The following is a 23,761-nucleotide window of genomic DNA, read 5'->3' as shown; positions in this document are numbered from 1 at the left end:
GACACGCTCTGATCAAATAATGAGAACTATAACTACAGAATACCATTCTAATGCTCAGCACTTGGGGAACTTTTCTAAGGCATTACATTGCCATTCAATATATATATTTAATGAGTACTTATAGACAGGGGCTTCTCACCCCCCACCTTCAGAGTCGAAGGGGGAGGGGGCTAGGGGATGGAGCTCACGCTCGCGACCACTCGCCACCATTTCCTGATTGTTAAAAAGTTACCTGCCCTACGCGAAATGGGAACTTTAAACAACTTAGCTTTTAAGTGAATAACCAACAGGTATATAATGGTAAAGCTCTAAATTTTTAGTTGTGTCAACGTGCTAGGAAGTTAGCGATGACACTTTTAAGGGTCAGTGGGCACGTTTCTTATCAATTTTGTTTTAGATTAATCGGCATAGGCAAGACGACACATAAGGAATCTCTAATTAATGAATAAACAGGGATGGCAACGTGTATACACGCAAGTGTGAGAGATATAAAAGGGTGCTTAAAAAACATTGTGTTTCAACTACCTCGGGTACAATCATATCGTGGAGGATTACGTTACTGCAGCGCATTGCCTGCTAAAGATTATGAAGAGAGTGCATGGAGAGTGTATATCAAGCAGTCCCCAAGTCAATCAAAAGGAGTATCCCTGGACTAACATATATTGTACAAGATCCTATCATGGTGACCTCTGGTTGATGGAATTATGATGAGGCGCAAAATGCCAACTAACATTCAGTGACAAGATGAGCCACTGAGCCTACTGCCCAGTTACAAAAAAGGGCGGCAAAAATAGAGTCAGAAAGTTTTCCACACAGCGGCTTTGGTCATGAAAGCTGGCACCTGTGATAGGCTGGTGCCAAAATTCAATGCAAAAGCCAATAGCATGGCTTTAGAGGATATGCGCCTGTGAATTATGACTCATTATTCCTTTAAAGTGGGCAAGACAACCTGGAACTCAGGTATATCTGCAAAGGGCAGAGGACGAGGTAGAGGGCAGAGGACGAGGTAGAGGCTGGGCCTCCAAGGGCTCTCAGCTCGTTCCGTATAAACAGTAGAAGGGGGTGGGGGGTTGGGGGTGATGTATGGGTTACTTACCCACCTTAGAGGCTAAATCAGTACCTAATGTGCAGGAGGGTCGAAGTGGAATCACTGGCGTCCATTTTTAAAGTCATCCGTATCAGAGATTGGCTTGTGTCAATGGACCTCAAGGACGCATAACTACATCTGCCTGTAAAATGGCAGGAACACAGAGTTCCTGAGGTTCAGTGCCTTTGGAGATCATTGGAAATTTCAGATATTGCCGTTTAGCCGATCGGCCTCTCTGAGGGTCTTCACAAAGGTCCTAATAATAGTTTCTACCCAACCAGGAGCCAGAGGCAAACACGCGTATACATACCTGGATGACTTACTATCAAGGGCACTAGAGAAATCTGCTTCAGAAACAGCCAGAATTGCAGCCACGTTCTATAGCGGAGACTCTAAATACCTGGGTGCCATGCTCAGCAGAACTCTTGTTTGGGATTTCATTGCTGGTCTCAGGAAACAGAGGCCAAACAAAGAAATCCCTAATAGTATGAGGCTACAGTGGACCAGGTGACACATGCCGACACTTTAGTCGTTACAATGGGTTCCGTGGTCTGGACCAGCTGGAAGAGACCTTGAGTGGTGGTTGAACTTAAGTAACTATTTAACTTTTTACCAGGTAAGACCCATATAGCTATATAGCTCTTTTCAGAAGTGACCAGGCCACAAATGATAGCTCAACGAAGTGGCTTATGTGGAAATTTATAGTAGCCAAGTTACTCTAAATGCATGTTTCTAAATGTGGAGTGGAAAACTGGAGGACCAAGAGAAAACGCCACGCGACCACGAGGAGAACATGCAAACTCTAAATATACAGGTGTCAGGGTTGGGTTCAAACCCACGACCTCCTATATACCAGGCAAGATAGTTAATATCTCACCACCGTGGCAACCACTTTACCCAGCTGGAGAGTGAGGTCCCCCCTCGGGTTCTTCTAGGAGTAAGTGGTCCTGGAAATGTATTCCAGCCTAAGGGGTTTTGGAGCGTGCTGCCAAAGCCAGGCCCCGCAAGGGCAGTGGTCCCGAGCAGAAGCAAAGGCGAGTATAAACTTCCTGGAGCTCATAACCATAAGACTGGTGCTACAGTGGCTCAAGGAACTAGTGTCCAGGAAGGATATCCTAGATTCGCCGTGACATTGTCACAGCAGTCGACAAGCTAAAGAGAGATTACCAAGGTTCGACAAGCTGATGCAGAAGTCGTAATCCTTCTTATCCTGGGTAGAAAGTAACAAGGTGAGGCTGTTAGCACGCCATCTGGCAGGAGTCGACATCCAGACAGTGGACTGGCTGAGCCAGCAGGGGCTCAACCACAGAGAGTGGGCGCTACATCCCCAGGTATTCGACCAGATGGCCCAGAGATTCAGAAGGCAAAACGTGGACTGGCTCGCCAATACAGAGAATGCCAAACTGAAGTAGTTTGCATCCAGGTTCCAGAATTGGGTTACCTTACTAGCTGCTGCTCTATCATGCATTTGGGACAGCGGCTCTGGTTACTTCTTTCCCCCGTTTACCTTGAGCCCCACTACTCAATCACAGGGGAATCTGGTGACAGACCCTGCTGGAAATGCCACTGACAGCATAGCAGTTGAGAGGTCAAGATCACCCATTTAGATCTGGGCATCGAGGATCTAGGACCGACTTCTGAAATCCAGACATGGGTCTACAATTCGCACTGGGAAGTGTTCTGCAAATGGTGCAGTGATAGGCAGCTAGACCCAGTCTTCTGCAGCGTACAGGCAGTGGTGCGGTACCTAGTGGATGCCTTTAAATCTGACTTGTCAGTGAGCGCTTCACCCATTTCGGTGCTCCACGAGGAGGTAGGCGGGAGCCCGTTTTGCTCAAACAAGCTAGTCTCCAGGCTTCTGGCAGCAATGAAGAGTATCACCCTGTAGATTCGGGTGTTGCCCCATGGAATCTGCACATGGTACTGAATGTATTATGTAAACCACCCTTTGAACCATTAGCTACTTGCTCGGAGAGACTGCTAACTTTTTAAGGCAGTCTTCCTGGTGGCCATCATCTCTTCCAGGAGTACAAATTACATTTATATTAAGTGTAAAATGTGATGCATTCGCAAAGTTTCCCAAGTGATGGGCACTGGAATGGTATTCTAATGCACATGATCGGAGCATGTCAGTGACCACTTATGAAACCCATATTTAAGTACTAAAATAGTGTGTATAACTGTGTACACTAAGTTATCCGTTTATACCCTTCACATCTCCAAGGTATGAAGTTGGATGTATGAGGAACTTGTGTAGAAAAGTTGTGGTTGCGATGTACATGCGGGTTAATCAGTGATTTGGAACAAAGTGTGGCCTGGATTGTAGTGCAAAAGAGGTATGGACAAAAATGGTTGGGCAGAGGGGGAATTTATATGCAGACTTGTAAGAATTTGTTTTAAATCTACTGAGGTCAATTTTACATGTGGAAATATAAGACACATAAATAATGATAATAAAATTACAATATTTGTTGTCTTAATAGGTCAATTTGCTTAAGTAAAATATTTTCCAGATGAGGGGGATGATTTCCCACATGTCAGACTTAACAGAAGAAAAAAACGGAAAGCTCCCATTCCAGATGAAAATGATGGACATCTTTAGACATCACCAAAACAGTAGAACCAGCTGTTGAATCAAAATTAGTAGACATTTTTACTAAATGTTAACACAGAAATGAAATACTCTAATATGCAATAATGTCTCGATCAATTTTTTATACAAGAGGGAAACAGAACTTTTGATGTGAAGCATTACATACCCATTAGCATCTTATGGTATGTATATAAATTGTTCATAAAAATCAAAGAGAACTGAATTAAGGAAAAAATGTTGGCCAACTAACCATGTAAGGTCAATTAGAATACGTTTTTATTTCATTCAAATATCATTCACATCATATAAAAAATACGTGCATATAAAATACCACGATTCCAGACTTATAGACTCTGAAAAGGTGTTTGATTCATCCAAGGTCTCCCAAACCAAGGCCTTAAAAATATAACTTATTAAACCAATTTATAAAGAGGGAATAACTACTTTGAAATTTCATGAAAAAATGCTAATCAAATGGCAAGGATATAGCTTTTTACCAAGGCTTTTCACAGTGATGTCCGCAAATGGATCGCAGGAAAATGCATACATGTAAATGGCAAATTTGTTAACCATTCTGGTGACACTGTAATCATAACAACCAATGGAAATTAATTACAAGACATGCTGGACGAACTTTAGGAAGGCTGCAAAGTTGTATCAAAGAGAATGAGCAACAAATATAAAGCACCAAAGTGAACTGAACAAAATAAATAAATTGTTGCAAAATGTAAGTTAAGGAGGGCGAGGGTGACAGAAACGGAGAGAGCGACAGGGGGAGGGAGGTGGGTGAGACAGAGGGGACAATAATAGAGAAACAGATATAAATAGATATAATCAAAATTTGAGACAAATTGGGATATACAGCACATCGAAGACAAGAGAAAGTGGTGAGAGACAGGGCTCTAAGAGTAAAGTTCGCTGTCTGGCTGGCTGTGAGGGACGGACGGAGGGACAGTCACATCCAAAGAACGTGCGCATTGCCAGTGGCCCTAAAGAATAATGATTTCAAACTGCGCATATTACCTGCTGTGACATGGATTGGAATCATGGACACCAACAATAAATGGAACAAAAGCTAAAAAGTATCGAAAGAAGCATAGAGAGATGCATGCTGTGAGTCACACTTAAACACAAAAAGACGAACACATGGCCCAGAGAACAAACTGTAGACATCGCAATGTCTGTTTGAGGAACGCACGTGGGCTTGGGCAGGATATATCACAAGATGAGACTATAACTGATGGAGGAGACTGGTGCTGAATGGCAGCTAAAGGAGAGAATATGCTCAAGAGGAAAACCACTGCAGAGAGTAAGCCATGCGATGAGTTTTATAATTTGAACAAAATTAAGCATGGCAATGCAAGACCATGAGGTACGGTGACAGTAGCGAGACCTTATCCAGCAGGAGATAAACATTGGCTGATGATGAGCATGAAAAACAACAAATTAATGTGCATTGAAATGTGTTTTTTATTCTTAAATGCTATAGGTCCACTAGGTTAACATGCATTTTGTCATCAATAGCTGGAACAATGTTGAAGCAGAAGAACAGAAGATGACAGGGCATCAGGCATGCTGCGAAATAGTGTTTCAACTGTTAGATATATTTCAATGACTTGTCTCCTAGCCAGTTGGCAGCTCAAACCAATACATGTTTATATAATATGTAGTCATTGTAGGAAAACAGCAACTGTAGCAGTTCTTGTTTATATACTATACATAGTCAAACATATATTGAGAGACATTATTCTGAGGCTTTTTTGCACTGATGCGCACAGGCTGTGCTACTGTGCTCATTACCTTGCCAAATTTATACATCCATTACTCAATGATTTACAGACCTTTGACATGTTGCCGCTGATAAGACCTATGTGAGCTTTTTTTTCCAGATTTATTGCTATTCTAGAAAATTGCAACAAATTGTGATGCATGGAAATTTTCCCAAGCTCCCATCCCTCCACCCCCATTTTTTAAATCAAGGCACAACAGTGTACAACAAACTGCAGTCCTAAATGTGACATAAATAAGGAAAATATGGCCCCAGGAGGTCTGCTTTGAGGGTGGCGAGGCTGCATAATAGAAAGACATTCATTACTGTTGGGCACATTTCATCTGAGCACATGTACACATAGTTGTCATGTATGACTGGCCATACTTAAACTGTTTACCAAAGATTATCTAAGAGCTTTTATATATCATCTACCATGCACCTGCCAAGTATCTTTGTGGAAGATATTTCATCACTCGGACAGCATTTTGGCAATGCTCTGAGTCAAAACCCAAACTATCACAAGTCTCAAGCAACTTCCACTACAATACCGTCAAACAGAGATGTCTGCAAATGGCGCAACCCTCCGGCAATACTCGACAAAACACCAAAATGGTGACAGATATTTGTCCGCATATTTTGAGATAAATCATTAATACGGAATTATGACCAGTAATTGCTGGTGGATAAAAGAAGCAGGGAAGCATGAATATGAGAATAGGTTTCCCCCTTTTTTCTGGCAATAAAACAGCTGTGTTAAGATGTGAACACACCAAACTGAAACCTTTTACAAGAAATCATGTCTGCATTAACCACAATACTTGTGGTCAAAATGCAAACAAAAAAGTACTCTGATGATATATGCATTGTCGTTGAAACTGATTGGTCCACACCAGAGACAGCTTTTGGCGTCTTCTGGTATAACACCGTTTGAGACGAGGCTCAAAAGAAAGCTGTCTCTGGTGTGGACCAATCATTTTTAAAGACAATGCATATATTAGAGTATGTTGTTTGTTTGCATTCTGACCACAAGTATTGTGGTTAATGTAGACATGATTCCTTGTAGAAGGTTACAGTTTGGTGTATTCACATCTTAACACCTGTTTTGTTGCCAGAAAAAAGGGGAAAACCGATTCTCATATTTTGGTACTGGCAAAGGAGATCCAATGATGAAGCATAAATATGTTCAGAGCCAAAATATGGTTTGAGAGACTTTCCAGTATAGCAAGTTAGGAAAGCAAGAATCAAGGATCACACCAATGTCTCCATTTGAAAGTGTTCAATGTCAGGTCAAGATCACGGCCAAAACCAGCGATTCCACCATACCATTCCACTGATTTCTCCTGCTATATTCATATGTTGCATAGTTGACGTCTGACCTCTGATGTATGGTTTTAAATGTCCCTCATCACGCTTTAGGTGTTCCAATAGGTCTCTAACCTTTGAATACCCTCGACAACATCTGTACTGTTGCAAGATGCCCATGAAACAAAGCCTAGCAGCTCATTGGACCCATCTTTCTGAAATAAATTGAATCAAATCTAATCTAAAACCTAATCAATGCCTGTATTATGTTATGTAGGTATGTCTTAATGATTAAATGATATTATAATAAATTATCCTTGCTTTCCCATTGTATGTTATGTATTTTCAATTATAAGATATATTACGTCCCAAAGTTCATAGATCACACCAGCAGGATACATACACAGAAGTGAATATCAATACATGGACTATAAAAAAAATCACTCCAGTACTCAAGACACTTCTAATATAGGTAATTTAATGTCAAAATATCAACTAGTATCTCAGATTTACAATCAGCACTGCACTGGTTGCAACAATTCCACAATATAAAGGAAAAATCCCATGCGACCGATATAATGCAACACAACATATACGTGATATAGGCAAAATAAAGGTGATATAGTCAATATAAAGGTGATATAGGCAATATAAGGATGTAATTCGCTCTGCTGCATGAGGACCACAATCGCCTGATAAGGCTGCAGTTGGCCACTTCGGGCCCACCAGTGCTGATGGATGGCCGTTTCACATTTATCCAGCCCACAGTGTTTTTCGGCGTTGTTCCTGGTGTCACACAACTATTCGTTTGTTATAGTTGGTTAAACATCATGCGCCCCTCACAGTAACATGCCAGGATCACCTTACACTGGACTTGCAAGTCCCGAATGAAATTAATCTCGTATGAATCGTACAGAGGTGTGTGCAACATTGATACGGCACAATAGCAATGCTGCAATTCACCATGTCTCAAGTGTGCTCAAAAACAGTGGCTTAATATGTATCGGGCAAGAACCTGAAGCTGTGCGCCATTACCAGCTCAATTAGTAGGAAAGGGAGGGGTTCGAGGCAATACCACGTTAACAATCACATATGCTTAATGGAGGCAGCGTTTTAGCTGAAAGCACACGTAGAAGCACACTTGAGATAATGAAATGTATTTCTCATATTGCATGAAGCAAAGTTTACTTATGCACCGTCCTGTTCAGAGCTTGCCTTGATGCAATGCTCAGTTTGCTTCCGGGGGAAATATGTGCTCGGGAGCTATACCTTTTGCAATAGCTCTACAATGTGTTGTTGTACAAGCAGAGCACTCGGAGCCTTCCTGATGCAAAATCTTATACTGGTAGGAACGAAGTGAACCAGCCTACAATAGATTATATCGTCCGTCCGTCCGTCCGTGTAGCAACATCGCCCCCTACTGCAAACATTTGGCAGGACCCTACACAAACCTTTAGACTCAGTGAGGCTTTCCTGGCTAAACAAGTGTAATAATACATTATGTTTATATTCTTTGGTTATTCGTTCCTACCAGCCCACCCCGCAGGGACCTGTTTTTACAAGCAATGCACTTGGAGCTTGCCTGATGGAAAAGCTTATTTTTTATAATAATAATAAAATGTATTCTCGGAGCCTGCCTGGTCGCAAAAGACTAAGTTTGCTTCTGGAGCGATAAATGTACTCGGGAGTTAAGCCTTCTGCAATAGCTCAACCACGTTTTATTTTACGAGCAGTCCACTCAGAGCTTGACTGATGCAAATACTTATTTTACTTCAGGATCAACATAAGTGCTCAGGAGCTATGCCTTTTGTAGAATCTCGCCAGATATTTATTTTATGAGTCGAGCACTTGGAGGTTGTCTGATGCAAAATATACGTTTTGTGTTCTGGGTTTTTTCTTTTCATGCACTCATAATCTTAAATTGTTTATTTATTGATCTACCCTGTTCTAAAAACCAGGTATTCACAGTAACTCCATTGCTCAATGAATAAACATTCAAGTTACCTAAAGGTGATCTCGGTAGACATTAAGTCACCATGTATAATTGTAAAATGCAGATGCCACTATACCTAACGATCACCCCTCCTCCACAAGGAATACGAAACATGAGGTTATATGAGTGTGAGTTGCTTGATGTTGGAGTCGTCACAAAAAGTTGTTAATAGCAGATATCCAGGCCTCATGGTTTCCTCCCTTTCGACAATAAATATCAATCAGGGGTTACATGTGTGTGAGTTCACAGATATCCCATCTCAACATAGATATACTCCGAAACACTCCAATAGCAAACCATCACAATATTAAGGTCTAAAAAACCACACATACAACATTGACTCCTCCATCTGACACGTGACTCATTTATCACGAATTTTTTTTATTTCATCTACAGCACTTTCCACACTTTTACGCTGTTTACCTCTACCTGCCATGATATTTCTAGCATCCTCAGCATCCACCTATTTTCTCTGTCCAATGTCATGAATAATTCTATGACTGGTGGATGGCAGTATGAACTAGAGAAACAAATTTTACCAAGGTACAAAACCTTGTGTTCAAAGACCAAAAGCTTATTTTACTTCTAATTATACTCTTTGGTTCTTTCGGTAAAGTAACGTAGGTATATATTTCACAATCGCTAACCAATTATAATTAATGGATGGGTTTCAGGGATTTTGCCATAGTATAATGACATTATGGCTCAATCTCCACTCACAGATGGAGCCAACCAATCAGGCTGCGATCCATTTCATACATGGTGAGTTTGCACAATATTAGAGGGACTGGTCCACTAGGAACTGGGCCATCTTGCCAAAGATAGAGTGAACTCCTGGTGCCCATCTTCATTGATAGCCCTAATCCATTGGTATAACCTCCATATTTATATGGCCAGTCTTTCCATAGAATAGCCACTCTTGTTGAGTTCTGACAAAGCAGTACTACTTATTGTATTGACCTTATTTAGATTATGGTGGTAATGATAACGATCACCATTAGAATTTGTGCTTGCAACCTACCGAGTAGTATTACGCAGTCGACACTAGCACTGTCGGCCTAACACCACCTCTAATTATAACAAAGACAGTGCCACAACCCCAATATATGTTCCAGCCAGCCATGCGCGGTTGTGTATATATGCAATGTGGCTGTCTTTATGCTTGTGTAGTGACTTAACTCGGAGGCAATAAGACTTGGAGGCACATCTTATTTTTAATTAACAACATCGGGATAATACGCACCCTACGTGGGTGCACACTCTACAGTCGCTCGCCTATACACAACTCTACGTGGGTACACACTATTACTGTTGCTAGCCGATACACAACACTAACTCTCTAACACTGATGGCGCTAAATCGAGACAGCCAACAACATCTAGCAACGCAATATCGAGTGAAGACGACAGTGACGATGGCGACGATCTTGAACAGCACAACGGGGATCCCACTCCAGCAACAGCCACGAGGTCCCTCACAGGGGCCCTTCTTATACTCTCAGCGTGGCCTCGCTCCGCCCCGGCCACGCCCCCTCTCTGGAACCTACTAGCGGGTTCCCGAGGCTTCCCGATGGGCCCCCCTCTGTGACCTTTCCACTAGATGTCCCCCTGTAGTGTATATCATGGCCTGATGACTTCAGTCCTGCCGTACACCGCAGTTCCCCTTTTTCGCCAGCAGCCAACACTATACCACTACACTTGTATGAGTGTATATATCTATCACGTATGTGTGGGGAGAGGTCGTATAGTGATTAACGTGCTGGACTAGAAAATTGGCAACCCGAGTTCGATTCCTGCTCCTGGCCAACACCAGTGACGAATATCTGAACCAGTTCTGGGCCTCCTGGAGGTCAGCTCAGCCTCAAATGAGTACTTGGTGCATTGTGTAAACATCGCCATTAGGGAGACAAACGGGGCCGGGCATGGTGCTGGCCACACACCCTCATGTGCCGTGCCGGCCTTCATAGGCGCTGCTCGCTAACAGCACTTACCTCAACAGTCTGTCAAATGCTTTATTGGCATATTTGTGTAGTTGGGGAAGTGTAGTGGTTAGCGCATTGCACTACAAACCGTGACCCAAGTACGATTCCTGCTCACAATCACCTTCAGTGATGAATATCTGAACCGATTCTGGGCCTTCCCTAGGTCGACTCAGTCAAAAATTAATACCTGGTGTGGTGTGTAAATATCAACACTTGTGCCATGCCGGCCTTCATGGGTGTTTTCTTCCAGCACTTACCCTCACAGTCTGCTTAGGCTATGGCGATAGAAGAGATCTTTGTCTTTGCGTGTGTTTGTGGGTGCTTGGATGCACCAGGGATAGAGTGGATACAACTGCAATGGGACAAATTTGCCAGAGATGGAACTGCCTATTTCATGCAGGCACATTTTTGTAGTAGACATAAAAGATGCACATGAAGAATTGTGTAGATTATGCCACCATGTAATCTCCTCTGCAACTTTGGGGCACACCAGCATGCGGTTTAAGGCACAGCAGAATACATTTCCCTTGTTTAGGAAACTGCAACTCATGAATATTAAATGGTAGAATAAGTCCACACAATCGGCCACCAATCCACCACAATAAGGTGCAACGGGAAACGGAAAACACTTAAAAATCAGACCCCAGCCCTCTGACCTGCACAGAAACACTGACATTACTCATGCCTCAAATACCTGTCTATTTACACTAAAGTTCACCTTTTGTGATATGATGCAGATTACCATAAACACAATAAATCTAAACCCCCTTCTCACAAAAATATATATTACATGCATACCATCATTATAAGCCACGATCTATCCACTGCTAGATGAATGCCTCCATTGCCATCCCTTATGGTCACAACATGTAAAACAATTATTTTGCTCCTGCGAGCCGATCTCATCACTCTGTCTCATAAGTAGATAGCCTCTCATACGTGTTCCATCCTTCGGCTGCCACTGTCGTTCGTATTGACCACTGGCCATCATGCCATGCCATGTCGTGCTCAAGCTCACTTGAGCAGGACAAGCTCACTTGAGCAGGACATGACACGATGGGAGAGCCAGACATGCTTTTGCCAAAATTATTCACGGAGGCATATGAGGATAGTTTAGTAAATAGGAACGTCTGAGATTTGCTGAAGATATAGTCAATAATGTCCAATGGGTATGAACTACGTGGAATGTTAGAATAAAATAAAGACAGCTGCAAAGTTGGGCTCAAGATAAATTTGAGAAAGACAATTGGAGATATCTGTTGGAAGGAATGCAACTGGAAAACACAGCAGAGTGTCTTAAGTACAGTTTATGAAGGCAGACTGAAATCAAAACAACGAATACAGATTTAAAATTTTGATTTAAAGCTTTCGTGACTGCAGGGATTCATATTTTTGGTTCTTTCGGTAAAGTCACGTAGAAGGGAAATAATAAAATTAAAAAAATAAAACCAATACAGAGGCAAATGAGAGAGCAGGTTGCAATGTTTTTGGAAAATTATTATGAAAAAAACATTCCAATATTCCCCCAAAAGAGAGCATTTGATCAGTGTATATTACGTTTTTTTGAAATATGGATCAGAAACATGTATGCTGACAAAGAAAAACAAATACAATGTGAGAGACAGAAAGAAGAACACATGGATTAGAGAATATATACAAGATAGAGACATGAGATTGACTGTAAAGGCATTTGAGAATATTAAAAGATGGTCACTGCATCGTGCACTTTCAGATGTAGGTACTTCTGCGGCTGTCTGGAATTATCTTGGTTCTGACATAAGGAAGCCACTGGAACTACACACCTTTAAATCTAGATTGAAAACGAAATAAATGTTTGTGTTTAGTTTGTTGGTGTTCTTCCGCACCTCTGATTAACACGACTGGCTACATACGCTGCGGAAGAAGTTCAACATACATACAAATGCATGTAGGTATTGGACAGGACACATCACTGGAAGGGATGATGGACTGTGGTTGAGACCAACTATGGAGTGGCAACAAAAGAAGGGAAAATGCACAAGAGAACGTCCACTATGAGAATGTAGTGATGCAATCAGTTTGTCTATCGGCGTTAGATGGATTGTTGTATCAAATGACCGTGAGAGATGAAAACAGCTTGGCGAGGCATTAATATAGCAGTGGATTGATAATGGGTGCTACTGATAATGTACTGTATGCATACTCTGCATGCAAATATTCTAGTGTGAAGCTCGTTGAGATTTAATGGCAATAAATTGCATTGAGGGAATTTTCTACCAGAATATAGTGCTTACAATGACATTTTATTTATATTTTTATTTGTAACTTTATTCACTACCAACAACGATAATAATGTAGGCTTTGTAACATGCACATTCTGCGCTCACTCGCAGAGATAATTATTCAGAAGTAATAGAAAGCCACAGACAGTGGGAAGACAGTCAGAACTGGTGCCGATAATTGCCCAAGCTCTTTGGCCCTCTATTGTAATATTTGGCCACCTATATTAATGAGTGTTTATACATGGAGGTGGAACCCAGAGGGAAATCCGGGGACCCAAATGCTTTTCATGGGGTAACACTCAATTCCGGTGAACATGGAAGTCAATCCACTTGCCGTACTGCCATTCCCTGACAAGCCAGAAGACAGGGACCTCTCAATGCTCATTGGCAGGGATTTTTCCCTGGGATCATAATGTAATAAAAGGACTCAGACACTTCTTGCTGACTCCGTGTCCTTTATTTGGGGTTCGCGTTCTCCTTCCCACACGGCACTCCTCCTGAGACTCTCTCCCTGGCAGCCCCACATCTGCCTTCGCTCCCGTAGCCTTCCACGCTCCTGCAGCTCCGCTGCAGGCTCTTGGTACAGCCCTCTGGCTGCTCCCCCAGCAGCTCCATCGCTGCTCCCTGTTCCTCCGTGCGTGGCGATCTCGCCACCTCCCAATGTCAGCCCTTCGTGGCCTCTATGGCTATCTCGCCATTTCCTACCTCAGCCCTTCGTGGCCTCTGTGGCTATCTCGCCACTTCCTACCTCAGCCCTTCGTGGCCTCTGTGGCTATCTCGCCATCTCCAACCTCAATCCTCCACTCTCTCTTCCACCCCGCTGGCTGGCGCCGTCATGAGCCCCTCAGCCACCAGGCTGAGGCACGGTGACCACCCAACGTGTTCACCACCCTTCACTCCCCCGACTCACCCAGATAGCTTCCTGTCTCCCCGCTATAATTTCTCCCCCACGTCACCCTGACTCCTCCCTCTCGGATCGTCATATCCGCCCCGCCCATTTACGCCCGCATTACACTACCCTCCCCCGTAGAGAAAATCCCAGCCGTCCTCGGCTGAAACAGAACAAAATAATGCGGGCGAAGGCATCACAATCAGGAGTCCCCCAGACACAACGGAGATTATAACAACAACAACAAGTAACAAAAGGGGAAGGATCAGGAACCGGAACAGAACAACAAGAATAATAATAGCACAAAGCACAACAACGGCCACCAATACGCAAAAATAGCACACGCGCACAACCCAGAAATGTGGTGTTTTAGTGCGTGTCCATGTTGCAGTTCCATCCGCTCGGCTCAAGTCCAACGTCAAAGAGCAAGTGGTAGAGCAGAATGACGAACGGCGCTCAATTGCTCCTTCAAGTCCTCATCCAGCTAGCACACCAGGTAACACCCAGTGCGACGGGAGCTGAAGAATCTGTGACGAGAAGGAGAATCCAATCCCCTGAGGCACAGCACAACAACGCACATCCGCATGTCGTACACGACAGCCACCCGGCCTCAGGGTAGTGGAGATGATGTAAATACAGCCCGCTTAAAAAAACTCCCCATAAATACCCAAAATAACGCAATGGATGCCCCAGTATTTACATTTTAACAACAATATTATTTACACGTGACAACAACAACAAAATTTCCTGCTCTTACCCACCAGCAGTCCTCCCTTGAGGACCAGCACAGACATCGCACGTACACAGCATGTACCCACGGTCACTCTCAGCAACCCAACAAAACGCCTAATCGCACACCCTCGCGTGGAGAGAGCCACGCTCCCCAGCGGTAACGATTAACTCGCCCTAACCCCCACCGTGGTCGTCAACCCACAGCAACATCCACTGACCATACTCTCAGCTAGTGCAATTTCGGGGATGAGCAGCAACTCGGCCACGCTCCTCCCTTACTATCCCATCAGAGATGGACACACACCAGCCTCGTATAGTCCGATGCTTTATAGCCCAGGGAAGGTTCATCCCCCAGCAATGCCAGACCCCCTGTACTCCCCCCACGGGGCAATGTTCTCTTATAGAGACAATAACACCCTAACCCAGATCCCGTGAGCCCCCAGCACACCAGGTTCAGTCTGCCACCGCTCAACTGAACCATGACTCCCCGAGCCATATGAGCACATGGCCCATTAGTTTAAGACATACCACGGAGGTTTCGCCTCCGGGCTGTCAGGTCAGCCATCAGCCATAGGCCGATGTGACCACAACTCGTGCATCATCCAATAAACAATGGCAGGCATAACAGATGGAATATTTGCCCCACCGCGGTTTTTCCCGCGCGCTCAAAATGGCGTCCCCCTTCGCCCAGCGCGTTCGCGCAATATCTCGCGCGCACTCAAAATGGCGGCCCTTTCCGCAAAGCGCATCGTCGCCATACCCCGCGTGCGCGCAAAATGGCGGCCCAACGTGCGAACACGTGGCCAGTTTTCTCCATTCGTGCACCCCAGCTTCCCTTAGCTGGGGGTCACAAGACGCATCCCCCATCACGTTATAACAACCCCACCAACGATAGACGCACAGCCCCAGCTTGCTGCGCACAGCTGTCATATCGTGTAATTTTTAACCAATATTTTACCAACCACATTGGTTACACAACCCAACTCGCCAAGCAACTCGTGGTTGCATGCGATCAACCGAATACGCGACGCCACTTGCGCCAATTTACGATCCCATTAGCATTAACATCTAAGCCACCCACAACGGCGTCATCGCGCACCCTCATTTTCAAAAAGCTCAATTACCCCTATAATACACGCAATCTCGTGTGCACAACACCCATACAACCAAATTTTTGGGTCCCCCTCTATAATATACACGCAATCTCGTGTGCACAACACCCATACAACCAAATTTTATGGTCCCCCTCTATAATATACACGCAATCTCGTGTGCACAACAACCATACAACCAAATATTTGGGTCCCCCTCGAATTTGTTACCAATTTCCAACAGGTACGCACAATATAATAACAATCTCAATTCCAATAGTCAACCACTGCATCGCACCCCATAACCATACAGAACGGTATAACAGCACATGCAATCAGCATATCGCGATCACACGCGTACATTTAAGCACAATAGCAAGCAGATCTGCAGGCAACCAACACACCATTAATCCTGTCGTAACTTTGCAGCAACAACCCAATTATTCTCTCTCTTGCAACAATCGCATCGCACACAGCACCTCGCAGCACAATACACCAAAAAAATATATATATATTTTTTTCCAATTAAGCCCATCACACAAGGTAACCCACAAATAATACAGCGCAAGATACCCGACGCTCCCAAGTTAATAATTAACTTCACCATCAAGATAACAACTCCACGCAGCAGCGCGCACACACACAATTTGACACTCAGCAAATACAGCAGACTCTCCTTCCATTCTCAACACACGCATACACTTATATTGACACCAAGGAACAAGCAGATAGCGCGTTCATCGTTATTACACACATATACACACAGTCCGAACCGCGCTCCGCACAATCGAGTCATAAGAGAAAACCAAAATAGCCCCCCGGCCCTCGAAAGATGAGTGAGGTGTGTGTTAAGGCCGGGTGCGTATCGTTATGACTCGCCCGGGCTGCAGCAAGAAGAGGACGGCAGGGTGGCAACTTGAGACGCCTCGCAGAACTCGTTCGGCGACTTGACGGCTCCGTTGTCACGCACCCGAGCCAGGACGGGAAGCTCCCGCCCCAGCAGCTGCAGCATCGGCGTCTTCTCCTCGCAGCACCCCCTCGAAAAACAGCAGCTCACAGCAGGCTGCTCACCCCGCGGCACCTCCAGATGGCAGCGCAAGGCTGCCTCTCCGCCGCGATGTTGAAGATGGCGGCGTCCTCCCGCCGCGGTGAAGACAAGATGGCGGCTTCCCGCCGTTTTTCCCCTGCCACGCCCAAGATGGCGTCTTCGTGCCACGTGGCAATGGCGCTGGCAGCGCAGGAAAGGCAGAGGCCTGCGGATCACCACCGGGCCTCCCCGTCGTCGTCCTCGGCGTGGTGAACTCACACAGTCGCGCCAGCACGATTTTCAAGGTCCCCATCTGCATCACCATCTGTCTCCATCGTAAGTTGGCGTCCTCCGGCACAGACAGGTCCACCGACGCGTCGACACCTTGCTCCCCCGGACCCGTACTCGTTCCAGAACGGATCTCCTCTTCCATCGCAGGCAGGTCCACCGTCTGAGGAAGGTCATCGTCGTCGGATGATGTAGCAGGAATATTCTTTTTTTTTTTTTTCTCTCAGTTGTTTTGAGATGCCGTTTCACTTCTGACTCCAGTGTAATAAAAGGACTCAGACACTTCTTGCTGACTCCGTGTCCTTTATTTGGGGTTCGCGTTCTCCTTCCCACACGGCACTCCTCCTGAGACTCTCTCCCTGGCAGCCCCACATCTGCCTTCGCTCCCGTAGCCTTCCACGCTCCTGCAGCTCCGCTGCAGGCTCTTGGTACAGCCCTCTGGCTGCTCCCCCAGCAGCTCCATCGCTGCTCCCTGTTCCTCCGTGCGTGGCGATCTCGCCACCTCCCAATGTCAGCCCTTCGTGGCCTCTATGGCTATCTCGCCATTTCCTACCTCAGCCCTTCGTGGCCTCTGTGGCTATCTCGCCACTTCCTACCTCAGCCCTTCGTGGCCTCTGTGGCTATCTCGCCATCTCCAACCTCAATCCTCCACTCTCTCTTCCACCCCGCTGGCTGGCGCCGTCATGAGCCCCTCAGCCACCAGGCTGAGGCACGGTGACCACCCAACGTGTTCACCACCCTTCACTCCCCCGACTCACCCAGATAGCTTCCTGTCTCCCCGCTATAATTTCTCCCCCACGTCACCCTGACTCCTCCCTCTCGGATCGTCATATCCGCCCCGCCCATTTACGCCCGCATTACAATAACATGGAATAAACCACATCTCATCCATGCATCAGAATTGGAGCAAATTTGTGCTTTGCCTATTTTATCTCATTGGAATGGTGTATGAATCTGATCAATGCATTCGTTAAAAGTTTTTGTAATGAACCCCCAACTCATTATGCTCATTCTTTGGTGGACTGTCGATCAGATTGTAAGCCAAATGTATATTTAATATCATGACGATGTATCTGTATACAGTTGTGAAAGTAGTCCATATCACAGTTTAAGGCAGGCCTTATAAAACTGACTTCGACATTCAAACTCATTGGACACATAGCATATTATGATTTTATAGACTGATAATTTAAAAAGAAATGCTGAATATATGTGAAAAATGTCTACATACATGTGGATTATTTTATTTGCTTTGAGCGAAATTACACTCACTATATTAATGATTGACACTGCCTAATAACAGACATACGTATACAGTAATAGGCGAACATAACAGAATACGGCCCTTCTTTGGAGCAGAGTGCAAAGAAAATGACTGAATTATACCTGGAGGGTCAGACTCCTGAAAAACTCAAAAAGCTTAAAACTTCACGAATGAACAGTTTTTAAATCAGCAAACGAGCAGCTTTCCTTTCCAGACAGTGGGTAACAAAACATATCTTTAAATGGTTTAGCATAAATATATTTTTAAAAATTCAATAAAACGTTATTTGATCAAGCGTAACTGATGAACTGTATCATGAGAAAGCCAATAATGTTGATTGGTCATGAAAGGCCATTTTCCTGCTAGATGAGCCGTTTTCTGGGTGAAATCATACGTATTGTATGTCATTAATATTTAACCAGACGTGAATGCATGCGGTATCGTGCAAATGCATACGCATTCACAGCCTGTGCTAAACACTTCTTACGCTTAAAAAGCGAAATAATGTATTTTAATATTGGCTTAGTGTTTACTGTAATTTTACAGATAAAGCAGTCTGAAAACCGATTAGTTCCAATTAGGTACATATGTACAAATAAATATGCTTTGTCTGACATGCATTAGTTCATCTGTTTTGGAGTAAAGGTGAGCGGTTCATTGTATTCAATTTGTATATAAGGCGCTGTGTTCTTTTCCGAGCCTCATTTCCACTTACGAATAGAGTGACACCACATATAGATATGTAATCAGGACTATGGTCACCACTTGTGAGATGATACGCCAATGGTTTAGGCATATTACCAAGCCAGACTGAATGGATATGTTCAATTATTTGCCTAGATGTCTACCAAGAGGTCACAACATATATCATGCTTTTTTGGTGCAGGAGACCCTTGAATCTCGCGGGGGTTACGTTCTTGGAAAGTGCTGCGAAAGACAAAAACAGCATAATCAATTAGCCTTACCTAAATAATGAGGTTAGGAAAACGGCAACCAAAAATAGACGTAAAAACCCCTATACAAAAACATTCCGAGACAATAATTAGTAGTTCTGACTTAAAACTTTCGTGACTGCATTCATATTATTTGGTTATTTAAGTAAAGTCACGTAGATAGAAAAATTATAATAAAAAATAAAGTGAATTAAAAAAAACACTAATGTAGACTGTAGCCTGGTTCTTAATCGAAGTGAGCGTACTGGTAGTCTATAATGTAGACTGTAGCCAATGGCAGAGCCATGATTTTCAGGTCGGGGGGGGCGACCCCTCCAGCAATGAAAAATTATAGGAGTTGTTAGTAAATAAGGACTTGTCCCTTGCTTTTTATTCGACGCGTGTGCGGCGATGGCGCAGCCATCGATGGTGGGTCGAATTCGAACCGCGTTGTGTGATTGGCATCGCGCTCGCTGAAGGTGTTTTGCCTTCAGGGAAGTCGTGTACTGTATACACAACTGCGCACAATTCTGTAAGTCACTTAAAACTGCTTTGCCGTTACTTATTGCCAATTATGGACTATTGTCCTATCATCTCATAGAGTCCCTGGCACGTAATAATATGCTACACAATGGCAGTGGGGGTCGCAAAATGCCGATTTATTACTATTAAACCCCAATGATCCGATCGAAATTAGGGATTTCAATCGGATCATTGGGGGGGAGGGGGGGCACGTGCCCCCCCCCCCCGCACTTGCTCCGCCAGTGACTGTAGCCTGGTTCTTAACCTTGGTGAGAGTAGTGGCAGTCTATAATGTAGACTGAAGCCTGGTTTTAAGCTGGTGAGCGTATTGGCAGTCTATAATGTAGACTGTAGCAATGGTTAATAAACTGAGTGAGCGCACTGGCAGTCTATAATGTAGACTAATTCTGGTTCTTTCAGTAATAAAAATGTAATAAAAAATAAGAATGAAAAAAACACGACGTTTTGATCACAACACAAGCGGTCGTCATCAGGAAAAAGGGGGCTAGCCTCTAAACGCAAACTGTTTTATAAAGGTTTAGAGACGGGCGGGGCAGCGAATGTTAATGTAGGAGAATACCTCGACACCGGCAGTAGGTCTACACCAATCAAAGCATTGCACCTCGCTCCACACACCCACACTGCTGACGGTGGAGGTTAATAAGAAAACACAAATCAAGTCATGACTGACCCAAAGTGGTTGATGACATCTTTCCAATGATTGCTGAGTTTATAACCATCCTCTCAGTTGAAATTGTGTCTGTGTCTGTAAAAATTGATGGCTTCATGAACGAATCTTTGATGATAGCCAGTAGGCTTGCAAAGTAGCAACGTCTAAGATACATACATTTCGTGTGAGCCAGCTGCATTAAAGTAATGATCAGCCACAGCAGGAGTATTGGTCATACCCTGTTTCAAATCTGCCTTATGCTCACGAACATGGTCCAGAACATGTCGCTTAGTTTCTCCAATGTAACTGCTGCCACAGATACAGCTTAGTTTGTAGACGCTGGGATATTGCATGTCAGGAATCTTGTCCTTCACAGATGGGATCAGATCACACATTTTATGTACTTTGTTAAATCGGACCTGGATCTTGTGTTTGTTCATAATTTTGGAAATCTTTTTGGTTACCCCTGCTATGTATGGCAAGGTGATGGTTTTGATTGCATCCTCACATGGCTCCTTCCTCACAGTTGGGGTGATGGCTTTGCGGATTGTGTAGTCAGCTTGGTGTACGTGTTTGAGTTCACTGGTTAGGTGTTCATGGTCGAAGATACATTGAGATCTATGGTGTAGCGTTTTGATCAGGGAATTCTTCTGGGATGGATGGTGGTGGAAATCAGGTTTTCGGTAGGCGTCAGTATGGGTTACTTTCCTGTAGACAGAATGGCTCATTGAGCCATCAGGTCTCTTTTTGATTAGGACATCCAAGAAAGGTAGCAGGCCATCATTTTATACCTCCATGGTGAATTTGATGGCTGGGTGTATGGAATTGATGTGGTTGAGGAATTGGTTCACAGCCGGTTGGCCATGTGGCCAGATGACAAACATGTCATCCACGTACCTCTTCCACAAGGACCGGTGTAGAGTGGATGCCTGGATGGCGTCCGTCTCAAATTTTTCCATTAAAATATTGTCTACAACTGGAGATAAGTGAGAACCCATCGGGGTGCCTTCAATTTGTTTGTAGAATCTTCAATTCCAGGTGAAGTATGAATTGGTGAGGCAGTGTCTCACCAGGGCCGGTACATCAGCATTCAATCCTTGTTGGACCAAAGCTTCAATGATTGAAATGGTATTGGGCACAGGAACTTTGGTGAACAAAGAAACTACGTCGAAACTAACGAACAAATCACCTGGGAAGAGTGAGATGTCTTTAATTTACTATACGAGATGAGCTGAGTTAAGTACAGAAGAGGTGGTCTTACCAATAAATGGCTGCAAGGTCTCAGACAGATATTGGGCAGTTTGTAGGTGGGTGAGCCAATGGTGGAGACGATGGGACGAAGGGGTGTACCTTCGTTATTGATTTTTGGTAAGGCATGTAATATGGGTGTTCTAGCAGCAGTAGGTTTTAAGGAAAACAGTTTGGTCTGTTCAATTAATTAAGCTTAATCAGTGATGATACTGTTCGTTTTTGTAACGAGACTGTTGGTGGGATCTCTTTTAATTTTTGTGTAGCTACCATCATTAAGTAGGTCCTGAATTTTGTTATTGTACACGGTTTTTTCCATGATGACTGTGTCGACTAAGAGGATGACGATATCATCCCTCTTTCTCAACTGAGATAACTCAAAACTCTCATTTTTACTGATGTTGCTGACTGGTATCTTAGCGCTTTTGAGGGTTGCAGCGATTTCAGATCTTGTCACGTCTGCAGCAATGTGTCCGTGTACAATAACAAAATTACATTAAGAGATAGAAAGAAGAACACATAAATTAGAGACTCTACCCAGGTTAAAGATATCATTCAGATTGTTAAGAAAAGTAAGCTTGGGCAGGACACGTCGCTATAAGGCACAATGGCCGATGGTCAAGAATATTGATGGAGCCAAGGGATGAAACATATCCAAGATGACATCAACCAAGGAGATGGAGTGAATAAATCAGCCTGTGTGCAAGGTCTAGGTGGACTGTTACATCACAGGGTCATGAGGGAGGACAATGGCTTGGGGAGGTCTTCATTCAGCAGTAGATTGATCATCACCAATGGTGATAATGTCGTGATTATGTGAACATACAACTGCTGCATCTTTCCTGGCTGCAATAGAATGTACCTCGTACACTCCTATAATTGGTGTCTCACATAGCGTATTGCACCAGCTGATTTCGGAGGTGTATGTCTCTTCAAAAAGCACGTAAGTAGTCCTTTGAAAATGGTCGTTGTAGATGTCAATGGTGAGAATGTTGTGGAAGTTGAGGTTAATTATTTTTTGATGACAAGATTCACAGGGCTTCACAGTCTCATGTGTGATCTTCTGCTACGAGACAGTCAATAACTGCATGTTCTGTCTGACGAACTAATACCTTAAACAAAAGTCAATTACATACTCTTTGTTATAAAACTGTCTTAATTACAATAGTGGAGTGTTTTTTTTATTTGTGCTAGTATACCACTGGCAACTCAATACCTTAATTATTTCCTAAACGTTTTTTCGTTTTATAATACAGCAAATTAATACATCCCTGTTAAGTGTTCTATTGTAAATGGGTATTAAGATGTATTTATGTATTTAAAATACAAATTTCGAAAATTTGCTTAATTAGCTTTACATTTGCCACACACTACAGTATATTGGAAACAAAAACATTTGAAGGAAATTGAACATGCAAGAAATGCTTCATAAGCAAGAAATTTATGTATGAAAATCGTGTGGTTTGAATATTTCAAATACATTTATTTAGATAGGAGGCATTTCTCCTTTGGCCTTGCAAAAAGGTGGCATGGAACGTATAAATAACACTCATTAATATTCCATATCTTACGTCAGGAAACCAAATGCAACGAAATTTTCAACAGGAAAGGTCAGAGCAGAAAAAAGTGACATCTGCAATGTAGGATAAATGACTCCAGCCAAACAGACTTTGAGAATGCCATTTAACAGTGCCACTGCATCAGCTCTGAGTGGGACATTGTAGTCACAACATGTTCTGCATGACTGATGCTGGGCTTCCCATTTTCATTAGAAAAAAACGCACACACATTGTGAGAAATACATATAAAGCCACATTAACATTTTTCTGTGCATCTAAATGTGATTACAACAATGGCATAGTATGGGAGAGGATGCTATCCATGGATATTTATACATATACAGTATATACAATTTCGGCAAATTTTGCTTTTGTTTCAGACTTAAAACATATATTGAAAATGTTATGTAAAAACACTAAAACCTAAAATATATTGTAAGCTGAATATACAATTATACACTGCAGTGAAACATGATTGCTACTGGTCTAGTGTTTGTGAAGTCAGTGTCAATTTTCAAAGACAATGCTGTATTTATGCAGAAATGTCATGT

At 43.5% G+C, this 23,761-nt stretch overlaps 1 protein-coding gene across 2 annotated transcripts in view; it reads left to right on the top strand.

The window, feature by feature from the left end:
* The window catches only part of LOC133346412 (leucine-rich repeat and immunoglobulin-like domain-containing nogo receptor-interacting protein 1), a 188,019-nt gene that overhangs the window by 142,931 nt on the left and 21,327 nt on the right, over positions 1-23,761 (top strand). The gene's annotated exons all lie outside the window — the stretch shown is intronic.

Source organism: Lethenteron reissneri, chromosome 24 (assembly GCF_015708825.2).
Source record: "Lethenteron reissneri isolate LAM-NWPU_2019-01 chromosome 24, ASM1570882v1, whole genome shotgun sequence".
Taxonomy (NCBI): Eukaryota; Metazoa; Chordata; class Hyperoartia; order Petromyzontiformes; family Petromyzontidae; genus Lethenteron; species Lethenteron reissneri.
Note: the sequence above shows the minus strand (reverse complement) of the source record. Positions and strands in the feature narration are given on the sequence as shown.